General features: G+C 40.7%; 1 protein-coding gene across 1 annotated transcript in view; it reads left to right on the top strand.

Annotated features, from left to right (window-relative positions):
* Nucleotides 1–26,791, top strand: part of fkbp10b (FKBP prolyl isomerase 10b) — a 261,449-nt gene that overhangs the window by 22,358 nt on the left and 212,300 nt on the right. The window lies entirely within an intron of this gene.

Below are 26,791 nucleotides of genomic sequence, written 5' to 3'. Positions count from 1 at the left end.
GCTAGTTTCTATAGCTACTTTCTATGGTAGGTGTCTGGTTGTAGGTAATGTGTGTGAACTTCCACCTCAATATGAGGTGAGGTCACATCCCAGTACAGGTGGTTGCTCTTTTCTGTGGTTGCTTGTGGTGTTTTTTGGCCTTGTGTTGGACTGGCAGCCTGTCCAGGGTGTAATCCTCCTTTAGCCGTGTGTCAGCTGAGATTGGACCCAGTGACCCGTGACTCGTATGTGGAGGATGAAGTGGTAGATAATGAATGGATGGATGGACGGATTGGTTTGTTACTATCTCAGTGTTTCATTTTAGCATTTACTAGTCTAGTCAGTATTTGGATACTACTACGGGAACACGGTGTATTATAGACACAGACATTAAGGGTTGGAATCTGAAGCAGTTGTTGGTCGGATTTCAAGGATTAAAGGTGTGATTTGCAACTTTTAGGCTGACAAAGATGTCGGAAAGCAAATATTACCTGTGTAAATACAGAGGAGAGTACTGATGTTTTATCACAATCGTTTGTGTTTTGGTACCGTTGAGTACACATTGCAACCAGCTCTGTATACAGTATAAATACGCTTTGTTCAGATGGGGTTGTTGAACCTGATGCATACATAATGTCACATCAGTCGCACTTGTTTTGGTCTGACATGCACGCACTCAGTTTTTCATCTGGAATCGTCACAGCCTTTCAGCAGACAGAAATACACATGCAACGACTGTATTTTTGATGTTGGCAAAACAAGCCACTGATTGTCTTTATTTTCTTCCGCAATTCCTTCAACAACAAGTATTGCTAACAACAAGATTACAGACCAATTGAACATTATTTTTTTGTAGAGCCAGTGGAAAGTAGCCAAAATGTGGTTGTAGGTGTTGGGAACAGGGAAAAGGATCATTTCAGTGAGGCCTCATGATGTGAGGTAAAATGATTCTCACCTTGGTGAAAATGGACCATCATATTTCCTCCTCTGAGGCAAATTAAAGTTAAATGCTTATCTGAGACAAAGCCTTATTGTTGTAGCGCTTCGGCGAGATTTTGATGTTTGCTCCCATTTGCCATTTGTCAAGTTTTAATCTACCAGGCTTCTTCTTAGAACCTCACTGATGTTCTAAAAGGTACTCTCCTTTTTGTTTTTGTCTGTGCTTTATATGGTGAAATGGTTTAAGCGTGGGAGGCGAATCCTTGAATCCATAAACAAGCAGAATGTCCCCACTATGAACCTTTTGAATGGCCTTAAGCCAGGCATGTCCATTCAACCATCCATTATCTTTACCACTTATCCATTGAGGGTCACCGGGGAGACGATGCCCAGTGACATTGGACAAGAGGCTGAGTAAACTGAATAGGTCACCAGCTTTGAACAGTTTTTGTTGGAAAAATTGTGTTCAGACAACATTTTATATATATACATATAAATATACATATATATATATATATATATACATATATATATATATATATATATATACTGTATATATTAATATACATTTTTTTATTATTTTCTTTTTTTTACCTTCTGGCTCCTCCCTCTCTAGAGGTCACCACAGCAGATGATCTGCATATTTTCTTTGACAGGGTTTTCCGCCGCATGCCCTTCTTGACGCAACACTCCCATTGATCTGGCGGGGGACTCAAACCAGCAATCCTGCAGTTACAAGCCCAGTTCCCTGTCTGCTTGTCGATGGGCTGCCCCATAAATATAACCTTCTATTTGTAAAAAAAAAAAAAAAAAAAAGAGAGAGAGAGAAAATGCAATATACAGTAATGCCGCTCCATGATAGACTTCCTGTTTGCAATCCTGGGGCAAATCTATCTATGCCAACTTGAAATATGTGAACAATGAGTTAAAAATGTAAAAAATGTCAACATTTGTCACATGGAGGTGGGTAAAAGTTGAGGACCTGTGAGTGCAGACGGGGGTGTGGATGTTCAGGAGTTAAGATATATACAGTTACAAATGGCCTTGAAGGAAGGCCTTGAATTTTGGGCTGAGAGGTTGTCTTCAATGACCAGTCACAGTTTAAGACCATGAGAGCATCATGAATGGGTATAGAGTAAGACATGCAGTGTGTCTGTGTATTAAAATACCAGTTTGACAAAGAGGTTTCAAACATTGCCTGTTGTATTCCCAAACTGTAACATTAACCACTCAAATATTATTCATCCACACAGTTTTTGCTCCCGGCGTAAAAAGATTTAACAACTTCTCATGAGGCCTTTTTTTTTATTCGCCTCTCATTATGAGCTGAACACAATTAGATCAGAACTTTTCCATATTAGGACAATGTGTGTGTGTGTGTGTGTGTGTGTGTGTTTATATAAATACATACACACAGACATCAGGCCTCTGAGTTGTCTGGAATACAACATCATCATCATCATCATCACTACCGCCTGACATCAGACGCCTCAACAAAGACAAGCAGTTCCAGCCGTCGCATTAGAGACGTTGGTGTAATATATCTGTTCAATAATGCAGTATGACCAGCAAGGGATGTTTTAAAAGTTTAAATGGCCTTTGATTTGAAAAGATTTTATCCCCTCGTGATAGACATTATAGGTTTCATATTATAAGAAATGTAGACATAAGTATCAATAGTAAAATGAGTTATTATATAGAAACACATGCTTTCCACGGTGTTACATTATCACATTATATTTTAAGTGGACGCTTGAATGATGCTTCTCCAGGGAAAAAGTGATTCTGCAGAGGGTTTTACGGCCAGATTTCTTGGCCAGCACTTTTAGAAATCTATGTTTTCAGATGATAATGGGTCATGACACTTAACGTAGGTCAAACCAAGGTGTAGAGAGGGATCATGACGTTGTTCCAAGCCTAAGAAAGCAGAGACGGAACATCCTCTATTTACGCTCCCATTACATTAGGCCAAGCAAGGAGGGGAAGCTTTATGGCCACTTTTCAAACTCCTGATGAGTTTTGAGTATGTCAACAGTACAACTTCTCTTTTAAGTATTTGTAAACGCATTCCATCAGATCGGCCTCTCTGACACAGCACTAAGATGGATCCATATGGGGAGAGGCTGCTCCTGTTAGAGGAGGTAATATTAGTGGAGATGAATGTCAGGATGACTTCCATGCTGCATAGAATAATCACAAAGTACAATGGAGGAATACAGACTTCAGAAGAGAACACCTGAAAGGTTTCTGCATATAATGAGAATGTTAGCAAATATGAATGAAAATGTGTTTTGGAAATTTGATGCAGATTTAAGCACCGGTATGTAAGAATTAGTGAATTAGTGCAAGTCATCCCTTTTTCCAAATGTGCCAGGGAAACAAGTGTCAAGTTGTCAGTCAGCTGATGAGTTCCCCATAGATACAAATGTCTTAAAGCAATTTTTATTTAATATGTAAAACCTGAGGTTGTGCATTTTGTAAACTTTTGGGTTTAAAAGTTTTATTCTTAGACTATAAACATTCAAAACGTGTTGCTCTTCCATTTCTTCCACTCTTTCTGTTGTTCTCTGTTGGTTTATGCATCAGTTGTATTTTTTGCGTCTGCTTCGAAATGCACGTCTGTTCTGTCTGCAGTGGAAACATGGCTCTGCAAAATGGTCTGTAAAGCAACATGAATTGCTAAGTTTTTCCTCCATCGTGAATCAGCTGACTCTGCTGGCCATCGGAGATTCTCAACGCTTTATGGTTTTCGAGACAAAGTTTTCGCCACAGCTCAAAAATTTCAACCCGAATGGAGAAACAGAATCGCAAATGATGTGAAAACACGCCATGCTATAGGTGCTGTTGCGCCACCTGGCCCACCCAATGGGAAACGCACAAGAGACAACAATTTGGACAGTACTATGTATGCGTTCTTTGCTTATTTGCTTGTATTAATTTATAGATGATTAACTTTTTTATAAACATATTATCATCCTGTGTGAAATCACCCAGAGGGAATGGCACAGAAATACTAGAGTGACACATTTAAAGCAAATATACACTAATAAAAACGTAGTTTGCCGCCAATAAACCCTCTTAAATGCTCCACAGTGGACCTTTTAAGTGATCTATCATGATGGATGTACAAAGCCGCTGACATTCCCCCGACTCCAGGCCTCAGCGTAGTTGATACACCGGGCTGAGTATGTAGTATGTATAAAGCAAGGGCTTCAGGGAAAACCTCCAGTTGCACACATGATTGACAGTGATGCTACATGTGTGTTCGAGGAAATTGCCGGTTTTGTCAGCATGGAAAATGACTTTCAGTGTCGCTGGATCATGAAGTCCTTGAAGACGATCAAGCACTTTGGCAGAAGTGACAAGCAAATGGGAAATATGGCCATATGTTAAGATAAAAAATGAAATTAAAATGTTCACGCAGGGCCTATACCAGCTGGATATGCGTCTGTCATCAATAAGACAAGCGCCGACACAGAGCGTGTAGTGTGAACTACCTGAGCTGCCCTTTTTTTTTTTGTTGTTGTTGTTGTTTTAGTTTTGGCGGGGTGTTTTTTTCCCCCCCTTCAGAATGAGTGCCATAGTAAATCAATCAGTCCTGGAGAGGGAACAGGAGATGCCACTGTGCATGAAGTGATGCCAATCAGATCACCCAGATGGCACATTGGAATACAAGCTGCAGCACTGTCTCCCATGGAGTGTCTTCCTTTACTGTGTACTGAGGCGCGCACACACTCTGTTACTCAGCAGCATGAGTCAAAAACCATTTTGCATGGTTGATAACATGACACGCACAATTCTTGCAGCCGCTGCCAAAACAGCCACGAGCTTCAAGACCCACGGTCCAGCTGAAGCTATAACAATGATAATTATCATAATGTTTAATGGTGTGTACAATAATTACCTGCCATTAAAAAGATATCTCAATTTTAGCCATTTTTTTTACTCTCTTGTTCCTGTTAGTGAAATGATCTGCGTCATTTTTCAGCCTTTGACCTTTTGTGGATTAAAGGTTAGTGGGTAGGCTTACCGTGGGTTTTATTGGCGGAAATTGAAAATGCTGTATAAGTATGTTTGTAGAAGAGTATAATCGCTTTAGAATAAACAAAATAAAAGCATTAGAATAAGCCTTTTAGGTATTTTAGTACCATTTTTCTAGAGCAGCCCAGTGTGCATTTTGCAGTACGCAAACAAAATACCCCAACATCCTTTCTGGTATGGGAAGGCCACCGTAGCTTCCCCGAGTCCCTGATTTGTGACAATCAGCAGTCTCACTATAGGATGTAAATAATTTTTACAACTTACTGAATACTTTTTCCTCATGGAGTCATAAAAACAGTTCAGTATCATATTTGTATTTTTTATGGACTTCAACATGTTCATATTTCACTTACTCTGGCATTAAAGTGTTACGATAAAACCTTAGGCTTCATTCTGGCTCTTTTTTGTGACATAGTACAATGATAAAAGTAAATGTATCCCATCACTTCAGTGCACTGTTCAGAACAACAACTCCAAGAACCACCACTTACTCATGTTTGTTGTGCCCAACCTTCAGGGGAAAACCAGAGTGCATTATAGAATTGACTTCTTTCCCACTCCTTAGTACAATCAGTGTCACAGCACACAGCAGTCCAACAAAACTGATATATTACTCAAAATGTGTTAGGAGGACTTCAGGGTGAGCGAGGCCAAAATTACAAAAACGATTTTACCAAAATAGGGTTCACACACTTGCCTAATATGAACATTAAAGCCATGATTTCTGTCCCGATCTGGTCCTTCCGACAGTCGTGGGTGCTTCCGATTTTAGGCTGATTTGAACAGATTATCTGGCCAAATTATCCTGCAGTTTGAGTCATTATTGACGCGATTTTCGGACGGATCAGTCTTCACGATTTTGTATTGTAAGTATTACAGTAAACATGTTTGTTATTATACAGAACAGCGATTGGACCGTAAGCAGAACCCTGGAAGCAAATTTTGCATATTTCTCAGCACCAAACATCACGCACACACAAGAGCCTGCATGTCTGTTTATATTTTGAAGTCACGTTAAATCACACGAGTTTCTGTGACACCGCAAATCCCTGGAATCTTTTGATTAAACACCAAGTGTGTGGTCCTGCGTCTTGATTGGATCGTCTAGTCTGTGCTTTCTCAGGATTAACCCCTTAATTCCTGAATATGTTTCCAATTATATAAAAAAAAAGTCTATATCAGTGGGTTTTTACTGTTTTTACTGATGTTAGAAGTAACAAGTAAGTGGAGATTGTCAATTTTAATACAGCACAAACAATAGATTGAATTTTAGTTAGGATGCAAATTTGCGACATTGGTCATTTGAGGAATTCAATTCAACTCAATTTTATTTGTATAGCGCCAAATCATACCATACATTATAATAATCAACATCATAGAGAGCGGAGAAACCCAACCATTCACACAATGAGCAAACACTAGGCACTTTTAACAGAAGAAGAAATCTCTGACAGAACCAGACTCTAACATGTGCAGCTATCTGCCTCGACCGGTTGGGGTGAAAGGAAAAATGTAATCAAGCTCCACCTTGCTTCAGGGAGCGCCAGTGGGATACATACATACATACACCTCGGCTGCATTCGTACCAGAAAAGGTTAGAGGAGAATTTGCGACACTCGTCCAAAAAGGGGTTAAAACATTGGAAATCGTTGTGTTTGTGGTCTCCCACGTTTGTTAAAATCAAGTCAGACTTTAAAATCCTCTAGCGTGGGGCAGGAGCAGTCACATGGATGATATCCAAATACACATTACACAAGGTCAGGCTGGGAGTCAAATGGAAGCTAAATGGACGTCTGCATCTGCAGGACGCTGTATAACTATCATCTACCATCAGTATCTGGTCCAATCAGTGCTGGTGCCACTGTCAATTACTTTGTAGACAAGTATGATGAGCAATTCTAATTATAAGTTATTATAACAACAGTTGAAATCCTCTAACAAGAGCGATCAGCATATGAGACGATGGTTGCTGTCCTGCACGCTGGAGAAGGATTACAAGTGCAAAGTGAATAAACCGCAATTCAGAGATGAATTTTTGATATGCAAAAAACAGAAACCATGTCAGGGGCTTGATATGAGCTTCCATGAGGCACTTCAGGAGGATCGAGAATGGTTGGCAGAAGTGAGGAGCAAATGGAAAATGTGAACGTATGTGGAAAAACAAACAAAACAACAAGAATTTAGGGCCTATACCTGCTGGATATACTGCCTTCATAAATAACACAGGAGCTGAACATAGGCCTTGTAGCGTGAGCCGTAACTGACCTGTTCTGTTCTATTGTTGTTCAGATTTTCGGGACTTGAGGCTTTTGCACATCAATAGCAACGTGAATAAACGGCCATTGAGAGATTCATTTTTGATTTTTCTGTCAGGGGCTTGATTTGTTTAGAGTTAAGAGGCAGAGCATTTTCATGATCCTCTGTGGTGCATGAAGTTGGAGCAGCTGCACATTATTCTCTTCACTTGGGTGGCGAAATTTGCCACGTGAAACGGTATTTGGAAATTCCGCTGTGATTCAGTAAATGTAGCTAGATTAGCACCAACAACTATCACTAAATTGTGTTTCCAGTGTGGTACGGTTTGGGTCAGGATTTCATTTGAATGACAGTGCCTTTACTTGGTGGACGGGGTGTGGGCGGAGCCCGATGGCTCAGTTGCCCGTTCTTCTGTTGCCCAATCCTCTGACTGTCATGGATGGAGCCGGTCTAGCTCCAGCTGGACCTTACCGTGCCATTTTCCCCTGGTACTATTTTACTGACCACGTAATTTAAAATAAAAGATGATACTAAATGGAACTCAGCCATCTGTAATGATGATTTTCCCCATTGTTACCTGACAACAAGGCCGCTGTGCAAAGGGCTCATCGGTCTGCGATCCCTGACATTAACGTCGTGATTTAACAAGTGTGATTTGTCGAATTTTTATCAGCAACAAACAACAATTGACGCAAACTAATAAGGAGGTACTTTTCAGACAAATAGGATAAGTGTTTACCGAGGTTTCCCCGCAATTTTTTCCATTTTCCAAATGCACCTCCATTGTGCTAAGCAGTTACAGGCAAACAGAACATAAATGCTCTGGAAATGCATGACTGTGTGAGAAGAACCTATTTCTAAAACCCCCTCTGCGTCTTTAAACATATCCAGGCCATTAAACACAGCAATGAGAGTCATATTTCATTTTTCTTTTACAAAGTTTGATATCACACTTTCTTAATGACTATAACCCAGACATGTGCATGTGGGAGAACTAATTATAACAAGCACACCACCCTGTAAAATGATTTGCTTGGACAGAGCTGCTGTTTCTTTTGGTTGGTTGCTTTAAATGTCTTGTGTGTGCAGAGAAATAGAACGCACAGCAGCTCAAAGTGCAATTTTCCGAATCAGGTTTTACCGATAAAGTGGCGCAGCTCATTTTTAATAAGGGATAATTCAAGTTTTGATTGAAGCACTAACTTCCCCTCTCGAGTGGTTCACAAAGCAAGGCACACGTCAGGGGATGAAAGAGAAACCAGAGAATAGTTTATAATGTAAAACAGGGATTTAAACACAGAATTCAAAAAGAAATACCAATCTGCAATAAATAATTACTATGAAAAAACAACCGATCAATAAAAGTTGAAAAGCTAATATGAAAAAAATCAGTGAAGGTTTCTAACATTGACGTGACACAGTGATGCTGACAAAGTGTCCAATTACAGTTAATTTGGGCACTGCGTCTAATAAGGCCACAACACCCACACATGCCTCTCTGTATAAAGCAGTCAAATTAAACCTTACGCAAGCAGCATTGCGCCGATTACATCTCAAACTGGATGTGACCTCGTTGGTGGGTTTCTTATATTCATTTTACTTTTTAAAAATGTATTTTTACTGCAGATGTCAAAGAAAAAACAAAAACAAAACGTAAAAAGTCCAAACTTTGGAGATCGTCTCCTTTCTTTGACCTCTGCGGTTTTGGTGCTGGTGGTGATGGCGGTCTCTGTCACCTCTTCACACTTCTCTGTGTCACCCTGACTGCTTGTCATGTCATCCTGCACTGCAGGTTTATCGCGGAGAGAGAGCAGGTGAGATGGAGCCTCGGCTGGATTTGGCGTTTGGTTGAGCAGTAGCTCCAGGCTATAGTTAGTGCAGCGCTGTAAGGCAGCGTAAGCAGGAGTTTTGGTAGCAGAGAAACAACCACTTTTCTGGGAAGTTCGATGCCTTCCTTCGTATAAAATTTCAGAAAAAGTCGAAGATGTGCTCACGGTCCAACATCTGCCACATGTGTTCAGTTTACCTGTCGCTGCACAGCCTGGTTTCCCAGAAATAAATGTTGCCGCAAACCCTGGGAAATGTCACATTTGTACACTGAATACAGAAAGAATGTTATGTTTCAGTGTTACATTGTGGCAAAGCGGGTTCTTTTGTGTCATTTTCTAAAGTGAAGTAAAATTGATACAGGAAGTAGAGTGCGTTGATCTGCCAAGCAGCAGACCACAGCTGATGCGTATTGCTTGAGAATAAGGGGTCGTTCACATTTCATGTGCAGCATCTTTTGCCTGCACAAATGTGTAATTTTAAAACTCCAATGTGTAACTTCTGTATCGGCAAAACACTCGCCTGCAGAGTGCTTTACTAGCGTAGTTGTTATGCTCCTGCCTTCCCAACGTTAGCTGTGACATAAAATGCATCACATCTGTGTGCAGTGCAGCGATGTTGCCAGGCAACACAGAAACAGAAACACTGCTCTACTGAGAAGGAGAGCGAGTGGCGTGCAGCTGATTGTGTGAATGATTTCAATGTAACCGACAGTTCTTTATTTTTAAAAAACGCGAGCGCTACAGCTTTATGAGGAGACGAGTGCCCAAATGAGACGGCACATTAAGAAGTTTCAAATTCAGCGAGTGCCAGTAATGTGTCTTCTGCTACTCAAGATAAAGAAGCCGGTATGTCTTTGTCCACTCTGAAATAACCTTTTAAACTCCCATCATCCAGACACCGCTCCTAAATCGGACACCTTGCTTAAAATGAACTCATTTGCATGTTTAGACACCCGTGCGAGGACATTCTGGTGTCTTTTTGTGGAGAAGATGTTGGGCCATGTTGCAGCGTAGTGGCTAGCACTGTTGCTTTGCAGCGAAAATGAAGATGACGATGAGGAAGACTTGTGTGAGTATGTCCTTGGAGGAGTCAACCAGAGGTCCTGCAGGACTTAAGGAAGCACCTTCATCACCACCTCTCTGAGGCAAAGCAGATTGTAGCCGGATGCCACCCGCTGCTGGTCTGTCAGACTGCTCACATTTTAGAGCTGTTATGATCTTTGCATGGTCGGATAAGCAGGATGTTTGCCGTCTCAAATCTCAAGGCTTTCGCATCCTTTATCTCTCATCTCCATGCCGGTCACCGCAGCACACAGCTGGTCTCCCACAGCAGCGCTAGAAGAGGCTTAGCCTCATCTTCAGCAGACTTTTTAAATGGATAGCTCGGGCGTTAGGAAGAACGGGGCACTGATTCATAGTACCGTCAAAATAAACACACACAAAAACAGATTTTAGCCACTTAACAAAAGGCTCGCCTGATACAATCTCTACCTTATATTCCCCTGACCTATCTCATTCTATTAGATAACCTTTTTTTGACTGGAAACGTATCCATGGAGATGATACAGCACAGCACACAGGAGCTGCTACCTCCTGTGTGCCATTTAAGTTTCAAATTGTTTGTTTGTTTACTTTTTTGTTTAAAATCCTTTCATTGTATTTACCTCATTGCCATTCTGTCATTTGCATAGCACTCCTCTAGGGTTGAAAACCGCTCGATGCTTGATGCTACACTGTTTACCCATTCACACACACTTCCATACAGTGCATCTACGTGGAGCACCTTTTTACTTTTTATCACACATCATTCATGCTGCTGGCGCAGCTGCTCGGAGCAGTTTGTGGTTAAGTGTCTGGTCCAGGGACACATCTGCGCACACACAGACTAGAAGCGGAACACTGACCTCTTAGAATCAACAAAAGCATTTAGAGAGATGTAAAGCCGTGGAAGAGAAGAATGCATAACATGGAGAGGAGTCTGGAATGAGGCCGTCACTGCTGTCTCTGATATGACATGACAGCATTGGACATGAATTGCATCCTTGATCTTTTTCCACCCATCCACTGACACCCAAAAATGTAAAACTGATTCCCGCCAGTTTTTTTTGGCGCTTTTTACGACTCGTACTGAGAGAAATCAGATTACAGACGGAGGAAAGCTGATTTCTCCACTTTGTCGCCCAAGAACAGAGACCCTGTACCAAAAGTAGATTATTCACATCATAAAGTAATAACCAGCAGGGTCGTGTGTTTTAATCCAAGCTAAAGTGAGGACACAGCAGGAAATGAACCCTAGTTGGATTCACATTTTAGGTTCTTATTAAGGGGGAATCACCAGAGACCTTGTGCTGTCATTGAAGTCATCTTGCTACAGTCTCAGGCTTTGAAAAAGAATGAAACGGTAACGTAGGAGAAGGTAGAGAGGATCCTTTAAAAAATACATTTCCAGTTAATGGAGTCAAAATTGCAGCTTTAACACCTGTTGAGAACACATGACATGAGAAACTTGTGACCAATGGGCTCTTTTTAACTCCTCCCACAAGACAAAGAATGTCAATGTATCGTATCAGCAGATCATGATATCAATTATGTCAATATATAACCTGTGTCAGGACTCGGGACAATTTTCATTTTACATCGACTGTGTGGTCTGTGACGACTGTCGTTTACACCGCATGTCTCTGTAAACAACAAGCAGTAACCATGGTAACGGGGTGAAACGAGTTCAGTGCAGCATCAGCTTCATATGAACTGCACTGGACTGTTAATTTGGCTGTGACAGAGAAAATGCAATCACAGCAACATTCAACACAAATGTTCTATTTTTTTATCCTAAATGGAGTCATCAGGGGTCACACGGTGGTGTAGTGGTTAGCACAAGACCCGGGTTTGAGCCCCGGTTGGAACAAGGGCCTTTCTGCATGGAGTTTGCATGTTCTCCCCGTGTGTGCGTGGGTTCCCTCCGGGTTCTCCGGCTTCCTCCCACAGTCCAAAAACATGCAATGTGGGGATTAGGTAAATTGGACCATAGGAGTGAGTGTGAGAGTGAATGGTTGTTTGTCTCTAGTTGTGTGTGGCCCTGCGATGGACTGGCGAATTGTCCAGGGTGTACCCCGCCTATCGCCCGATGTAGCTGAGATTGGCACAGCACCCCCCGCGACCCTCTGGTGGAGGATAAAGCGGTTAGATGATGACTGACTGACTGACTGGAGTCATCAGGAAATCCGTGTGCTGAAAATCCTCCATGCTCATGCACATACCGTACAGACAAGAAACCCAAGTCTAAAAAAACACGTTTATTTACATATACATAACATAATAAAACGAAGGCATATACGTGGTGCCGTTTCTTCTACAACTTTCCATATGTGCAATAAAATGCCGCCGCTTTGAAGAGACAAAACAGAGCAGTGCTTATTCCCCCACAGATTTCATAAATATAGCCAAAGCTCCAATGACTTTTATATGTATGAACAAGAAGAATGCCGTCTGTAGCCTGTTTTATCCACAAGTGCTCTTCCCGAACAAACCTGCCAGGTTTTCAGACACACGCAACAACATGTTAGAACACCTGCTTCTTTGTGTATGCACAAGAGATGCTTCTTATTTTAGTTTCCTGACTGAATCGCTTCGGTAATTAAGTAGAAACTCTTTTCCTAAAGTATTCCGCCCAGAACTGGCAGTATCTCGCCATCGCGGTATCCGTAGGCCGCTGTTGAAAAACATGAAATGGAGCAGCGTGGTGTCCATTTTCCATAGGAAACTCAATTCCCGCCCCGCGGTGATGCAGATGAGAGGGAAATCAAAGCTTGTGTGCGGTATGTAAAATAACTTGCCGCTGACATATTTCACTAAAATAGCGCCGTGGACCGTGAATCACGCGCAAATGAGGACGGACGCAGACGACATTGAGTTGCATTAAGCTGCGCCAGGTGACAGCGATTCACTCCTGTGCCGCACATCACGCAGGTTTTGCTGTCAGTAATGTTTTGGATGGTGTTTTATTTGTGTATAATCCTGCTGCTGGGGACCGCTGTGCAACATAAACACGTATATCTGTCTGTCAGGACGTTGCTCATCAGAGGGATCGCCACGAATAGCTTTCATTTATTTGGCGCGTCGCATGGGAACGGCCACATGAGGGTCAACATATTGAACATATCATGGGACGTCATGAGTGACCTTGATTTACTCTCCATCCACCGCTTTCAATTCGGATCGTTATTATTCTATATATACACGTGTGCATTATCTTCACGAGTGACACAGTTGCAACATGCAGCAGGTGCAAGATGAAAATCCCTCAACTTTTTCCAATCAAAATGTTGTTCGGCGGTTGCCGAGCTGACCATTTCCGACTCAGATGTTGCCAACGTTAACAATCCTCCTTAAGGGGGCAATGAAAGCCCAGTCATTCGAGGGCAATTTCGAATGTTTCAAGGGCATTTGGCCACGAGTCGCCACTGATTTCAGATGCTGATGTGAACTGAGTGAGTACTTCAGGGGGAATGTTCAAGGGAAATGAAGCAAGTCTAGAGTGAGGTGAACATATGCATGTATAAACATGTAAGTCTGGTAAATATTCAATAAAAGCTGCTCCAGTCTGTTTCCTTCATGGTACGGTTCTATTTGGTTGCTTACGGTATGGTTTGGAATGGGAGAACAGTACCTTTCCTTGGTAGGCAGTGTGTGGGATGTGCCCGACGACTATGTCAGGAAGATACGTAGAGTGATGTCGACGGCTTTTTTTTTTCCATCTCTTTTTTTGTGGCTTTTGTGTCTCGAAGTGACGTCAAGCTTTGTACGAGTAGGTGTTGATGAAAGACAGCTGGAACCCAATCAGCTGACTGTCATTGGTGCAGCTGACCATTACCCACGTAGGTGTGATGGGTAGGTGTGGGAAGGGTGCTAAAAAACGGAATGGTATTAGCTGGTTATTTTGGTACTATTCCTAATGGAAACACAAACAAATATGTACCATACTGTGCAAAAAAACGCAGCTTAAGTAACTACTCACTGAGGCCATTATTTTACATTTTCCATATGGAGCTGAAAAGGTAGTTATAAGCTAACAGGAACTGAAAAGCTCTGTATTTCATCCTCTCTGTCACTCTGAGTGAATTTGCTCCTGACTGATGGCGGCAGAATGACTAATACATACCTTAGATCAGTATTCAGCAAGAGCAGATTTACGCAAAGTACTGTATGTGGTATTCTGATCAGATATGGGAAGAAAATATGCAGCGGCGTCCCACTGGAGTGATATAGATATGCACCTTTTTTTTCAATAAGAAATTATTTTAAATGATATGTATTTCTATGTAGACCAGCTACAGCATTAAACTGCTGCTTATATATATATATGTATATATATATATATATATATATATATATATATATATATACTTTTCTTACTGCTGTTAAAAAATTAAAGTGCAGTCTTAAGTTCTCTAAAGCAGAGCAAATTAATTCAGTTTCCTTTGTGTGTGTGTGTGTGTGTGTGTGTGTGTGTGCCAAAATCATATATATTATCCGAGATCCCACTATTATTGTACGAAAGGCCCAATGTGGAAGAAAACACAAAGTAACGACAAAATTCAATTACGATTAATAAACTATCTTGATTAATTAGATTAACTTCAGGACATGGAATCTAATAATGCATAAAATGAATAAAACGTTGGCGTGCCATCACAGGAGGTGCAGCAGTCTGGTTCATTGTCAGATCACCTACATTTACATTACGCTGAAAGGTTATTATGTAAATATGAGAAAAATCCGCCCAACTGTAGGGCTGTCACTTTTTCCAAAAATCTACGTCACACAGATGAGAGGTGACACTTAATCTCTCCGAAGATATTCTGATTGTGCCCGAAATATTTTACTAACTTACCAAACGTAATAAGACTGTTAAGGAAGTTTTCACCACATTCAGTGGTGAAATTGTCCAAAAAAAATACAACTATGCTTAGAAATGAAGGCTAAAACCAACATTTAGGTTTCAAGGGGCAGGAAGAACTGTGATTCACGACTTCAACCTGCGGAGGGCAGCGTTTAACCTCTGTGTACAGCCTGCTGCAATTTATTAGGAGTAGAAGAAGGGTAATTGGCGAGTTCGGTGGGCTGTAGACTGTCTAGACACGGCCCTGACTGTTCAGACACATGTTTGATGGGTCAAGAGGGCATCTTCTGGACCACTTGGTAATCATTTAAGATCGAGTTATGATTTATGTAAGTCTGATGCTCTTCTAGGCTGCATTCTCCCCCCTGACCTTGTACAGATATCAGATGAAAAAAGTGACAACCCTGGCTTACTATAGAGTTCGGGGATGAGGACTGAAGAGCATGTAGGTGAAGCTCACAGCGACAGCGTGACCTGTAGTGCAGCATCTCTATTTTCAGTAAAAAGTCTCTTTTCTGTGTCAGGCGCGGAAATGCCCTTGTCACATTAAGTGGCATATCTCAGGACACGTAACATTTCTCCCAGACCCCTCGGCAGATGTGGTGTGTTTTTAATGACAATGTCTGCTTCCTGTCAAGTCAGCTGGGGGCTGATATGAGGAAAAGTCACCCGTGTAAGGATGGGAGAAAATGTCCTGAAGGGCAACGCAGGAAATCTGCCAGGTTGTGACTCGAGTGCTATGCCCCCCACACACACACACACACTTCACTGTACAGGTTAAACAAGGCTGAGGCTCGCTGGTCTGCACTTCACTTCTCACAGGACAACTCGAGTCTTTTAACTGCGCTCATAGGAATTCTTCCATCGTTTGACGGGATGATTTGTGAAAATGTCCAAAGGGAGACGTCAAAATCTTTTTATCTTAGATATAAAAGACAATGTTGGGATGGAAAAGTACTTAACCAGAAAATCTGCAAGAATTACAACCATGTGTATGTGTGCCTGTGTGTGTGTGTGTGATACACACTCACATACAGTGCTTGCTTCACAATTCAGGTGCTTTGCTTGCTTTAACTCTGGTCAGCATAATCTTGAATTCAAACGAATCTGCTCCCCCAGGCACTTGTCTCACCTCTCTCTGTCGTTTCTTTTTCTCTTTAATTCCTCCTCGCTAGTCATTTTTCACACAGAATTTTCCACAGGGCTTGGAAATTGCCCTACACGGTGCGGCAGGGTGAGATGGGAAGGGGTGAGAGATGAGCTGGTGGTTAGAATCCCTTTTTATACAAAGAGCTGACATGTCTGCCCTGTATCTGAAGGTGAGCACATGGTTTCTGACCGGCTAATGATTAAAGGCTGCGCTGACATGTTGCCTCTCGGTCATAAAAGTGTACAACTGAGGCGTCAGATAAAGCTGTTGGGAAAACTGATCGATGTGGCGCCGCTGGCCTGCTTCTTTGATTTGGCTGAACAAATTACGTGGCCAATAATGCTGAAATTACTCGTTAACGAAAACCTGAAGTTAAAGCTGCAGTGTGTAACTTTTGGTGGTTTTGTTGTTGTTATTGTTGTGTCTCTGTTTGGTCGTTGTGAACAGAAACCATGTAACATCATTTGTACTCTGTTGGGATGAACAGGTGTCCTGGTATTTATGGATAGATGCTGCGTCTTTCATCTGAAAACAGGCTTTGTCAAGCAATACTATCAGACCTGAGTATTTGTGCGCATAAGGACAACAACTGGCTGCAAGGAAAACAAGATAATACCCACTTTTATTATGTTAAAACATTTCAAAATGTCTGCTGTGAAAAAGCGCTTTAACATAATAAAATCCAGGCTCACACAGGAAACCAGCATAGACTAATAATTATCAATATTAAATATGGGATTACATGTTCTGGTCACTTGGGACAGTGGAAACAACTTAGAAAGCAAATGGTGTCATACAGGTTCATATACATGAGGACATTTTTATTCAAATTTAAGTTGTTTAGCCATGTTAGCAGATGTCTATTTGTTTGTCTGTGCATTGTAAGGCAATGCTTGTTAAGGAGGTATAGCAGTGTAATTATAACTACTACTATATATACTTATAATTATAACTACTCTTAGACAGAAGTTATGCAAAAATAGAAAAAATTAATAAATAATACCTTCCTACATTTCCTCAAGTATGGAATCACAATGACATACCATGGGGGATCTATTCCTGAGTTTAAAAAGAAGAATGATAAAAGACAATATGTTATTTATTTATTTGTTCTTTTTTTAAAAGCATTTTTAATTCCAGGCTGGAATGAGGTTTCTAACACAAGACAAGAAACTGCATTAAAAGTCTGCAACATCTATTGGTGAAGTTTAACGTCGCAGCTGAACACCTTTAAATTAACACCTCACAATTTAAAGGTCTGGTGCGTAAAAGGTAGGTGGCATCATTTTACATTTTGGCAGAAATCGAAGATAAATTATTCTTACAGCTCATGCTATACCACTGTGATTAAAACGCCAAAACAAGCTTATTTAATAGTGAGTGCAATACATTTAATAATGCAATACTTTCAAACATACTTCTTATTGCTACCGGCCACACATGCTGTCTGTACAAGATAGAGGAGGTTGCGGGCCATTATTTCATTATAAAATGATCATAAATGGTGGGCCGTGTGTAATCGATTGGGGTGCCGTATGTGGCCCACGGGCCGCCAGTTTGGCACCTCTGATGACTCCATCATCACAGCATTGACGGGTAGGGGTGTAAAAATGCTGCGGGAAATAAAAAAAAAGTAATTCTGAGGAGAAAGACATCAAAGGAAGAGGACGAGGAAGAGGACACTGCCTGGTGGAGGGTTAATAATGGAAGAATCCTTACCTTCCTTTCGTTTTTAATACTATGTGACACATTTTGTGCTCCGAGACAATTGGACACCGTGTTCTTCGGGAGAACGTGAAAGTCGAGGTGCTGCGCTGCTCAGTGACGACTTCTTACCCGCTTTCATCGCCTTTTAAACGCCGAGCTTTCCTCTCGAAATGTGTCAGGATTCCTTTTTCTTCATGAGCAGAAAATGTGGTGCAAAGATTCTAATTAGACATTAAACCCACGTGAGACTTTTAAAGCTTCTTGACTCACTCTCCATGTGACTGGAGCTAGACAGTCCCATCCGGGAAGAAGATTGTGTACAGTTTGTATTAAAGATGCAGAGAGCAATTAGAGAGCACCCATAACTCCTGTGATTGGATTAGGTTTGAGAAATCAGTGAAATCTTGTTAAAGCTTTAGTTCAGGAATGAGATGATAATGGAAAAAGTTGATTTGGGGAGAGAAAGCTTAAAATAGCATCCACCAAGCTCCAGATATTTAGTATAAACTTCAGTACGAGACAACAAAGCACCATAAAGGCACCATTAATCATGGATTAAAGGACATTTTTGTCATTATAATAGTAGTAGGAATACTTTTTTATTTAGTCACACAGTCAAACAATTACACACAATCAGGAATAATTCTAAGCAGATGTTGGTAAGTAGCAATGTTTCATGTTTCTTTGTGACATTTGAATAATTTCTCAGGGAAAAAGACTCATCAAACGACATGACTTTTTCTGAAGTCAGTGTTTTTAATTCTGTTTTTAACAGTAACAACGTCGGCCGCTTAATCTCCCGCTCCTGACAGGATTCTCGCAATAATCTTTCATCGTCTTAAAAGCTGAGAAACTTCAAACCTCAGAGAGTTCCTGAAAATAGATCACCATTCATACCAGGTGAAATTATCCAACACCACTTTGCAAAGAGAGAAAAAAAAAGAATAGATTATTCTTTTTTTTTTTAAGGCACTTAAAGTGAAGGGAGAGAAAATGGAAAACCAGTCGTCAGACAGAAAGAAATACTATTTATTGAAATACAGAGGGGATAATGAAACATAACAAGTTTGATCTCGGGCAAAAATGTGTTTCCTTAATATTTGATCCTTGGAACTTTGTCATATTTCAAGGTATTTAACGCTAATTTGCATCAGTAAAGAGTCTCTGCAACACTTTGTAGATAGCACGTACTCCCATGCCAAAGCCCATAGAGAAATTTGGCAATTTTACTTTTAAATTCTGATGTGTACTTTTGTTACCTCTGTGTTTTAAATCCTTCACTCAGTGAAACAAACGTATCAAATGAGCTCCTGTCACTTGCAGCTCCTGTCACAGCTCCTGTCACTTGTCTGTGGACTTTGGTGCGGAAGAATTATCATCCATTTAAGCAGGCGTAGATTATTTGTTGGTTTTTGGTTTTGTATTTTAAAAAAAATCTGTTTTCCTTGTGTCTCCACTGCTAATGTTTCCACTGAGAGTGAGCCTCGGGCTGGTTCTTAAGAGTAGGCGGCACCAACTGTGTCACGATACCTCATACAACCACGCTTCAAAACACCTAAACTATACCTTCAGGGAAAACATAATGGTTTGGGTAAATGACCTTTGTCAGTGTTCCATAAGTGTGTGGAACATTATAAAAAACAGAATTTGAAAAATGTGATGCCCACCAGAAATGAAATGCCTTTGTTTTGTTGCCACAACTGCTACTCATATTCACAGGGTTTACTCTCGTAAATTAAATTCTGTGCTGTCATCATTCGGAACCCCCATTTTCATTATTGCTTCCCGCCTCCCGCCTCCTCCGTATCTTCAGCATGCATTTGAAGTGCGTTTAGCCACACCGGAGTTCAACGACACGCCCTGTAAGTACTGACAGTTACACACATTCTTCTTCACGTTTGATTGCATCTCACACATGCGCTGCTGTGTGTCAGCTGACCCTCGAACCTGCAGCCCTCAGTGCTCGCCACATGAATTCCATTTTTAATTAACTGACATAAATCCAAATGAAGTCACCACACAGCCTCCTGATAAGGCTAAGGCATACGTTCATGCGTGATTCATGCTGTTATTGATCTAAATAAAAGTAAAAAATGGTTGCCATGTCAATATCAGACACGCGCTTTTAAGTCCAAAGTGGTACGGTATTCTTAGAAAACATGTTCTGCAGTAATTAGTGTAAAGTCATTGGTAATGGTATGGTTAAATAATTAGGACAGCAAATCACGGAAAACTGGGGGAAAAAAGTGTCAAAACAGTGTCAGAGGGACGTGGTTGGAAATGTTTAGCGGGTCACAATACGCGAATGTTTTCGTTTGAAACTGTGGTGTGTAACCTCGAGCTGTCAATAAATGTCTATTACACACAATGCTGATTAGGCCTATTATCTCCGCACGGCTCTGTCTGTGTTACTCAGGGTTTGTGGCGTGCGGATCACGTCGCCCTACTGCCGTACAGAATGTAACAGGAAGTGATTCATTTCATGTCACGACAGAAATAGATCACTGCAGCAGTAAAGCCCAGACGAGTGCAAACAGGTTAGAACAGTGCTCTCAAACTCACGGCCCACCGCTTAGTAACAAGTTATCAGGAGCTATTTCTGTGGGGGTTTTTTTTAGATTTATTTTGCATCATAAATAAGTTTTTACTTAATATTGTTCCATATCAACACAAACACTTTTATTGTGAAATTCTGTGAAATATTGCCAAAAATGTTGTTTTTGTGAGATATCAGGACATAATATTGTGATATATGTGTGTCTCATATCTCCTTTCCCTGACTAGAGGAGGTTGCAAAAAGTTTGAACAGTGAATTTGAGTGAATTTTCAGATGAAGGACGCAGTCTACAAACAATGTTACATCATTTCTGCTCAAGTGGACCAAACAGAGGAAAAATTACAAATTAAATGATACTTTAATGAAAGACTTTATCCTAAATGAAAGCTAAAAAATCTCATTAATTGTAGTCATGACATGACAACAACAAACACACAGATGAACAGGCTTATTCTAGAGAGGGAGACAGCTATAGTCAGTGGTCATGGACAGCTTCTTTCCTCCAGTCCAATCTTCCCAGCATCTTTTCATGTGCTAGAGTTTCCATCAAGAAAGCCTTCCACATATTCAGAGAAGGAGCTTGAGGCTCCTTTCAACACCTTAGAATCACCCAGGCACTGGTTGGTAGACTGGTTTTTAATATTCTAAAAGCAGAAGTAAGTGTTTTAAGGGATTTAAAAGTGTGGCACCACAGCTTTGTCTCCATGGAGACACAATCTCTGTGAATTGGGTGGTTCACGTTCCAACCATTTACTCATTAAGTCCAAAATGTTTCTCCACAAGGGGGCGACCTGAGGTACAGTATATACAGTGTCTCTTTCCTTCATTTCCAACATAAATCAAAATCAAATCCATCTTAAATAAACAGTCACATACTACTAATGTTTGGTCGACTGTGCAAGCCTGGGGTGGCAGTGTTACTATCTGGGTTTACTTCAGTTTATCAGATGTAGGTTCAGCAAAGTTATGTGCCAGCTGATGACCTAAATATACCAAATGACCTGCTTTTGCAGGCATATTCTTTTGTTGTCAATGCCAGAATTCATCAGGCTCAAACAGAGAAAGAATGGTTCAGGGAGCATGAGTTACAATTCAAAAGTAATAAGTGTGACCAACATCCTGTAAAAGGATGTCCCACATTATCAAAAACAACTTACTCCACAGATGACCGGCAGATGCATAACTGTTCTTAACCCTATCTTGATATTATTTCTCTGAAAATGAAACGTTTTTGTAGCAGTGAGGATTTTCATTATTTCCAAAAAACGTGCACTCAGAGATGCTTTGCTCCCGGTGTTTTATCTTGTATTATTACATCTTTAGTTCGCAGGCTTTGTTTGCATGTTCTCCCTGTGTGTGCATGAGTGATTGCCAGGTTTTTCCCCTACAGTCCAAAAACATGCAATGGTTAATTGGACACTCTAAATTGACCGTGGCTGTGAATGTGAGAGTGATTGGTTGGTCTGTTGGTCTCTATGGCGACCTGTCCTGGATTGTACCCTGCGTTGTGCCCTGTGTCAGCTGGGACTGTCTCCAGCTCCCTGCGTCCGTCATGTAGAGGAATTAATTAATGAATAAATGAATGTTGGGCCCCAGGCACAGATAACAGAAAATCACCAGTCATCACCCAAAACATGTTTCTTTTGAACTTCAGAACAACGTACACCACAACAACGACAACCACGACGGCACAGATGTGGGGCCAGCATGAAGCCAGCTGCTGTGTCTCCTGCTGGACGGTGTGGACAGAGATTTACCCCCAACTTCCTACCCAGGCAGAAGAGTGAGCCATACATGTGAGTACTGTGGGTGTTTAAATAAAAAAAACTTATCTTGAGCAGTGAACAGCTTCGTTTTCCTGTTGGCAGCTTGTGAATTCATACACCGAGAGTTAAAAATAAACTCTTTGTATCCAAGATTTTTGCCACATCCCTAATTAAATTCAATTTGTGCTGTAGCCTAGCGCCAGATGGATTATCAATACTCTAGTGTGGGCCTGAAAATGTGTGTGCGCCACATCAATCTGATTGTTTCTTTGCGTACCCTTTGACCTTTCCTCCTTTAACCTCTCTTACTTGTCCCTCCACAGCCCTTTTGTCATCTCAGACCTGGATCAGGCTCCACCTCATACCTGCGAGGAGGAAGAGATGCAGCTTCAGGCCTTGAAAATGAACACGAGTCAGAAGGTAGAGCGTCATACCCATTGGGATCATGTGAAACTAGTGCCTGCTGCAAAGCAAGGCTTTAAAGTGTAACCACTTTGTTGAGGTGCAAACCAGCGTTTATGTGTATATTTTAATGTTATTTGCTGATCCAGGTGCAAATCTTCACACTTTAGTGTAAAGTATTGAATTTATAAGAAAATGGTAACAATAACAACAACAATAATAATAATAATAATAATAATAATAATAATAGTAATAATACTGCCTCTCTGGTCAAACATCAGTGGTACTCACTGTACCACACGCCTCCCCATTTTAAAAAAACTCCCTCCTCTTCTCCCTCACTCAGCTCTCAGCCCACTTCTTGGCATCCTTCAAAATCAGTCAACTTTTTTCTTTTTAGTCCTTTCGCCGAGTGTTGTCCTAATTTAACGTGGAGATTTGTTCAAGTAGAAGAACAGTGGAAGATTTCATGCCATTTTATGAGAACATTCTGATATGCATTTAGGAAAAGGAAGTTAGCATAATGAGGGAAAAATACTCCAATTATTAACCAGGTGCGTTTTGTAACCCTAATCAGAGGTTAAATACAGCCCTGCTATGCTATAGAACAAAAGAAATTGGCATGTAAACAAACAAACATTTTAAATGTTTATAGCAAAGCAAGGAAATCATCATCATCATCATCACCCTCATTTCCTCACATTGACATGCAGTGCAGAGACAGATCAAGGCATGAGCAAACTAAGCAGCTGCTTTCAACCACAAGTGTTGAGTTGAAATTATTTGGGTTTTATTTTGGAGTTGAAGATTGCTCATTTAGTGCACATTTGCACATCTGTTCTACGCTTTAAAAACTAAAGTCATTAAACTCGTTTACTTGTTTAATTCAAGTTCAGTATCATAACACTTAGTGCTGCACTTTGAAATTGTGAAAGTACAAATTAATACTGGGACACTTTTGTGATTTTACTGCCCTCTAAAGTAAAAAAAAAAACAACAACAAGAATTATACTTGTGTGGTGTAAATAACACATTTCTAATTAATGCAATTTATAGTGTTACGTTTGTGTCTTTAATAGTCAAGCACCGGCTACTCTGCGGTGGTGGGAGGGGGGCCCCCAAAGAATTCAATTCATTTTAGGGTCCCGTACTGTAAAGGCTTGGGCCGGCACTGATACAATGTATCTGTGGGTTGATACAGAATCTACACTGATATCATATAATTCTGGTAACTAGGTTGGAAAAAAAATCCAAATTTAACATAAACATGTCTTAGATTTTAATACAATGGGTTGTTGTTTTTTTTTATTATTATTATTATTATTATTATTATTATTATTATTATTATTATTATTACAGTATTTGTTCCTTTAATGATACTGTAAGTCGAACACTGGTGTCTTGAATTCATATTCAGATCTGCACACTTATCTCTTGGTGACTCAGACATTGAGCTGAGTCAAATACAGCAGGGTGCACTCTGCACAAAAGCACACACACACAGACGTAATACAATTTACTTTCATTCACTCTCCAGCTGTCCAAACTTTAATAAGCTTTCAAAACAGTGTGGGCTTGGGTTTTTTTTTCCTGTGCTGTAAAAGTAGAGCACTTCATTAGCATTATCTCGGTTAAACTTGCCCACCATGAAACAGCACAGGGAAATCAAGCCTGGAATCCACCACAGTTGGGCTTGGTAGGATTTAGTTGTTCATTAATTATACTTTTGGAATGAGTATTTCTATTGAACATGGTGAGATAGCCATAGTTTATTTTATGGCAATATAAAAATATCCTGGGATATTAAATCAACCTTTCAGGGTTTGGAAAATAAGTCATCAGTCTCCCTGAAACAGCCAGGTCCAGGGAATATCTATTAGGTCTTTAATTGATTGCAAACTCATGGTCTGAGTCACACCTCCATGTGTCCAGCTTTCTCTTTCATCCTGGCTCACTGGCGTGTATAGCGGGTCATAACATAACAACGATTGGCTGCTTTTGTAGAGGGTGAGAACCGGAGCAATGACTTAATCATTTGACCAAGGATTTAAAACAAGACTAATGACGTCACAAAGAGAACTAATACTACAGAGTCATTCGTTAAGAGGGAGAAAAAAAGCATATCATTTTACTGGCTCTGACAGAAGCAATGTATATTCATTTCACAGCCTGGAAAAAAAACGCTATGGAAAACCTATACACCATGAAAAATGCTTCGATCCTGGTTGCATTTTTAGTCGATGTTGCCCAGTGAGTGTTTCTGTGATTAGTGAGTGAAAAAGAATTCAGGCAATAGAAGGAGAACATGCAAGGGCCAAAGTGATGAAAGGGAGGGAAAACGAAGGCGATGGTGTGAGAGGAGGGAAAAAGAAGCTGGATTAACACAAAAATGACTACTTATTATAATTGTTTTCATGTCTGCAGACATGCATGTCAACTTAATAGTGTTTTAAGTGCTTGTGATGTTTTGAGGAAATTAATGTGATTCCATTACTTAGGTTTGGGCATCTCATTAGAGAAAGAATCTAGTCAGGGCAAGGAGAAGGTCGTGCTGCTTGATGGATGCTTGATGGATTCAAAGTGGAGCTTTGTAAGTCTGGTTGCTTTTTCACCTTTTTCACTACGGAGCTCCCCTATAGTTCTGGAGTACATATTTTTACAACACCAACGTAAATATCCATCCATCCATTCACCCAGTCATTGTCTACTGCTTTATCCTCAATGCTGACACTCCCCCTCCCTTCCCCCCTCTTGGCCATGTGCATTTGTTTTCAATGGAGTCGTCGTGGAGCCATGTCCATGCCAGTCATGCCATCTGTTTGGCATGCTTCTGTTTTTCAATTCTCACCATTTAAAAGACAGTTGTTTCTCTACTTCGTCTTCGCCGGTTCTGCCATGATGAACATCTATAATAACAGTAACTTTAGCCAGTACCTAAGGTGCGTGTGTGTTTGTGTGCGTGTGTAGTGCCGTGAAGCAATTTGTGTTTCTCAGAAGACCCTCATGATTCTGAGGACTCCAGGTCACGGCCTTACTCTTTCGAGGCTGGTTTTCCACTGACAGACAGTAGGGGGAGTGGAGACAACACCCAATTTAAGCCATTTAACCATCACATTGACTCCAAGGCTATTTAATTATGGTAAAAATCCTGCATAGTTCTGCTTTTAAGTCAAAATAGAAAAAGGACTCTCTAATGTGGTGTGGATGTGAGAGTGAATAGTTTGTCTCTGTGTTTTGGCCCTGCAATGGACTGACAACCTGTCCAGAGTGTACCCTACCCTGCATTTTGCCCTGTGTCAGCTGGGATTGGCACCTGTGACCCTCATGTGGAGGATAAAGCAGTACACAATTGGATCAATATGTAGTCATTGTAGATGTAGCCCTGCATCCCTATTGTTTCGCCTCAGCTTTAGCACCTGAGGCAAACCCATGACTAACAAAGCTGTACATAGCAAACATAGTCTCTCCACTGTTTGTTATAGACCTTTTACTGTTACCTTGACCAAAGTTTAGAAATACAAATTTTGTGATTTGTTATTTGGTAACTGTAATACCCTTTATGTGTAATATAATACCCATAATACCCTACTAGGTGCAACAATGCAGGTGTTATGGGTTTCAGCTTTTTTTAAATTAGGTCATTTCCTGCTTCAATGTATACCGCAGTGTAGTTATAGTACCCATTGAATAATGTGCTTTATTTTTTTAGCTTTTTGTGGTATCGTGGACCTGTGATGCCACTGTTGTTTGTACCTTTGATGATTATCATGGCTATGATCGGTATATTGTTAGACAGACATATGCTAGAGTGATCACGTAACTGCCGGCGTAACTTACTGGAATAAACAGTGCCAGATACTGGAGACTGTCAATTTTTTCAATTCAAAGGTGAGTTTTATTAGAATATAATTTGAATAGGACGTGAGTTGAGGGTACAACCTAAGACAAGTTGCTCAAATCCATACACACACACAAGACAAACCAGTTTCAGTTGGTTTCAATGAGTGATGTGCCCCTTTCACCGTGTTCGCTTCATTTAACACAGGGCACAGCCCGGTGTCAGATATCGATTAGACGTTTCGAACCAGAAAAAAGGCGCTTGAAAATGTAAAAGCTATAGAGGACAAATGATATTGTATCACGGGTCGATTTTCCACATCTGCGCCGCTAATATCGCAATTAATCGCTATGTTTGATGCATTGCACCGGCTGACATGACGAGGTCTGAGACGACATGCACGGAGTAAACGAGCGCAGCCCTGC

The sequence above is a fragment of the Solea senegalensis genome, linkage group LG18, assembly GCF_019176455.1.
Source record: "Solea senegalensis isolate Sse05_10M linkage group LG18, IFAPA_SoseM_1, whole genome shotgun sequence".
NCBI lineage: Eukaryota > Metazoa > Chordata > Actinopteri > Pleuronectiformes > Soleidae > Solea > Solea senegalensis.
Note: the sequence above shows the minus strand (reverse complement) of the source record. Positions and strands in the feature narration are given on the sequence as shown.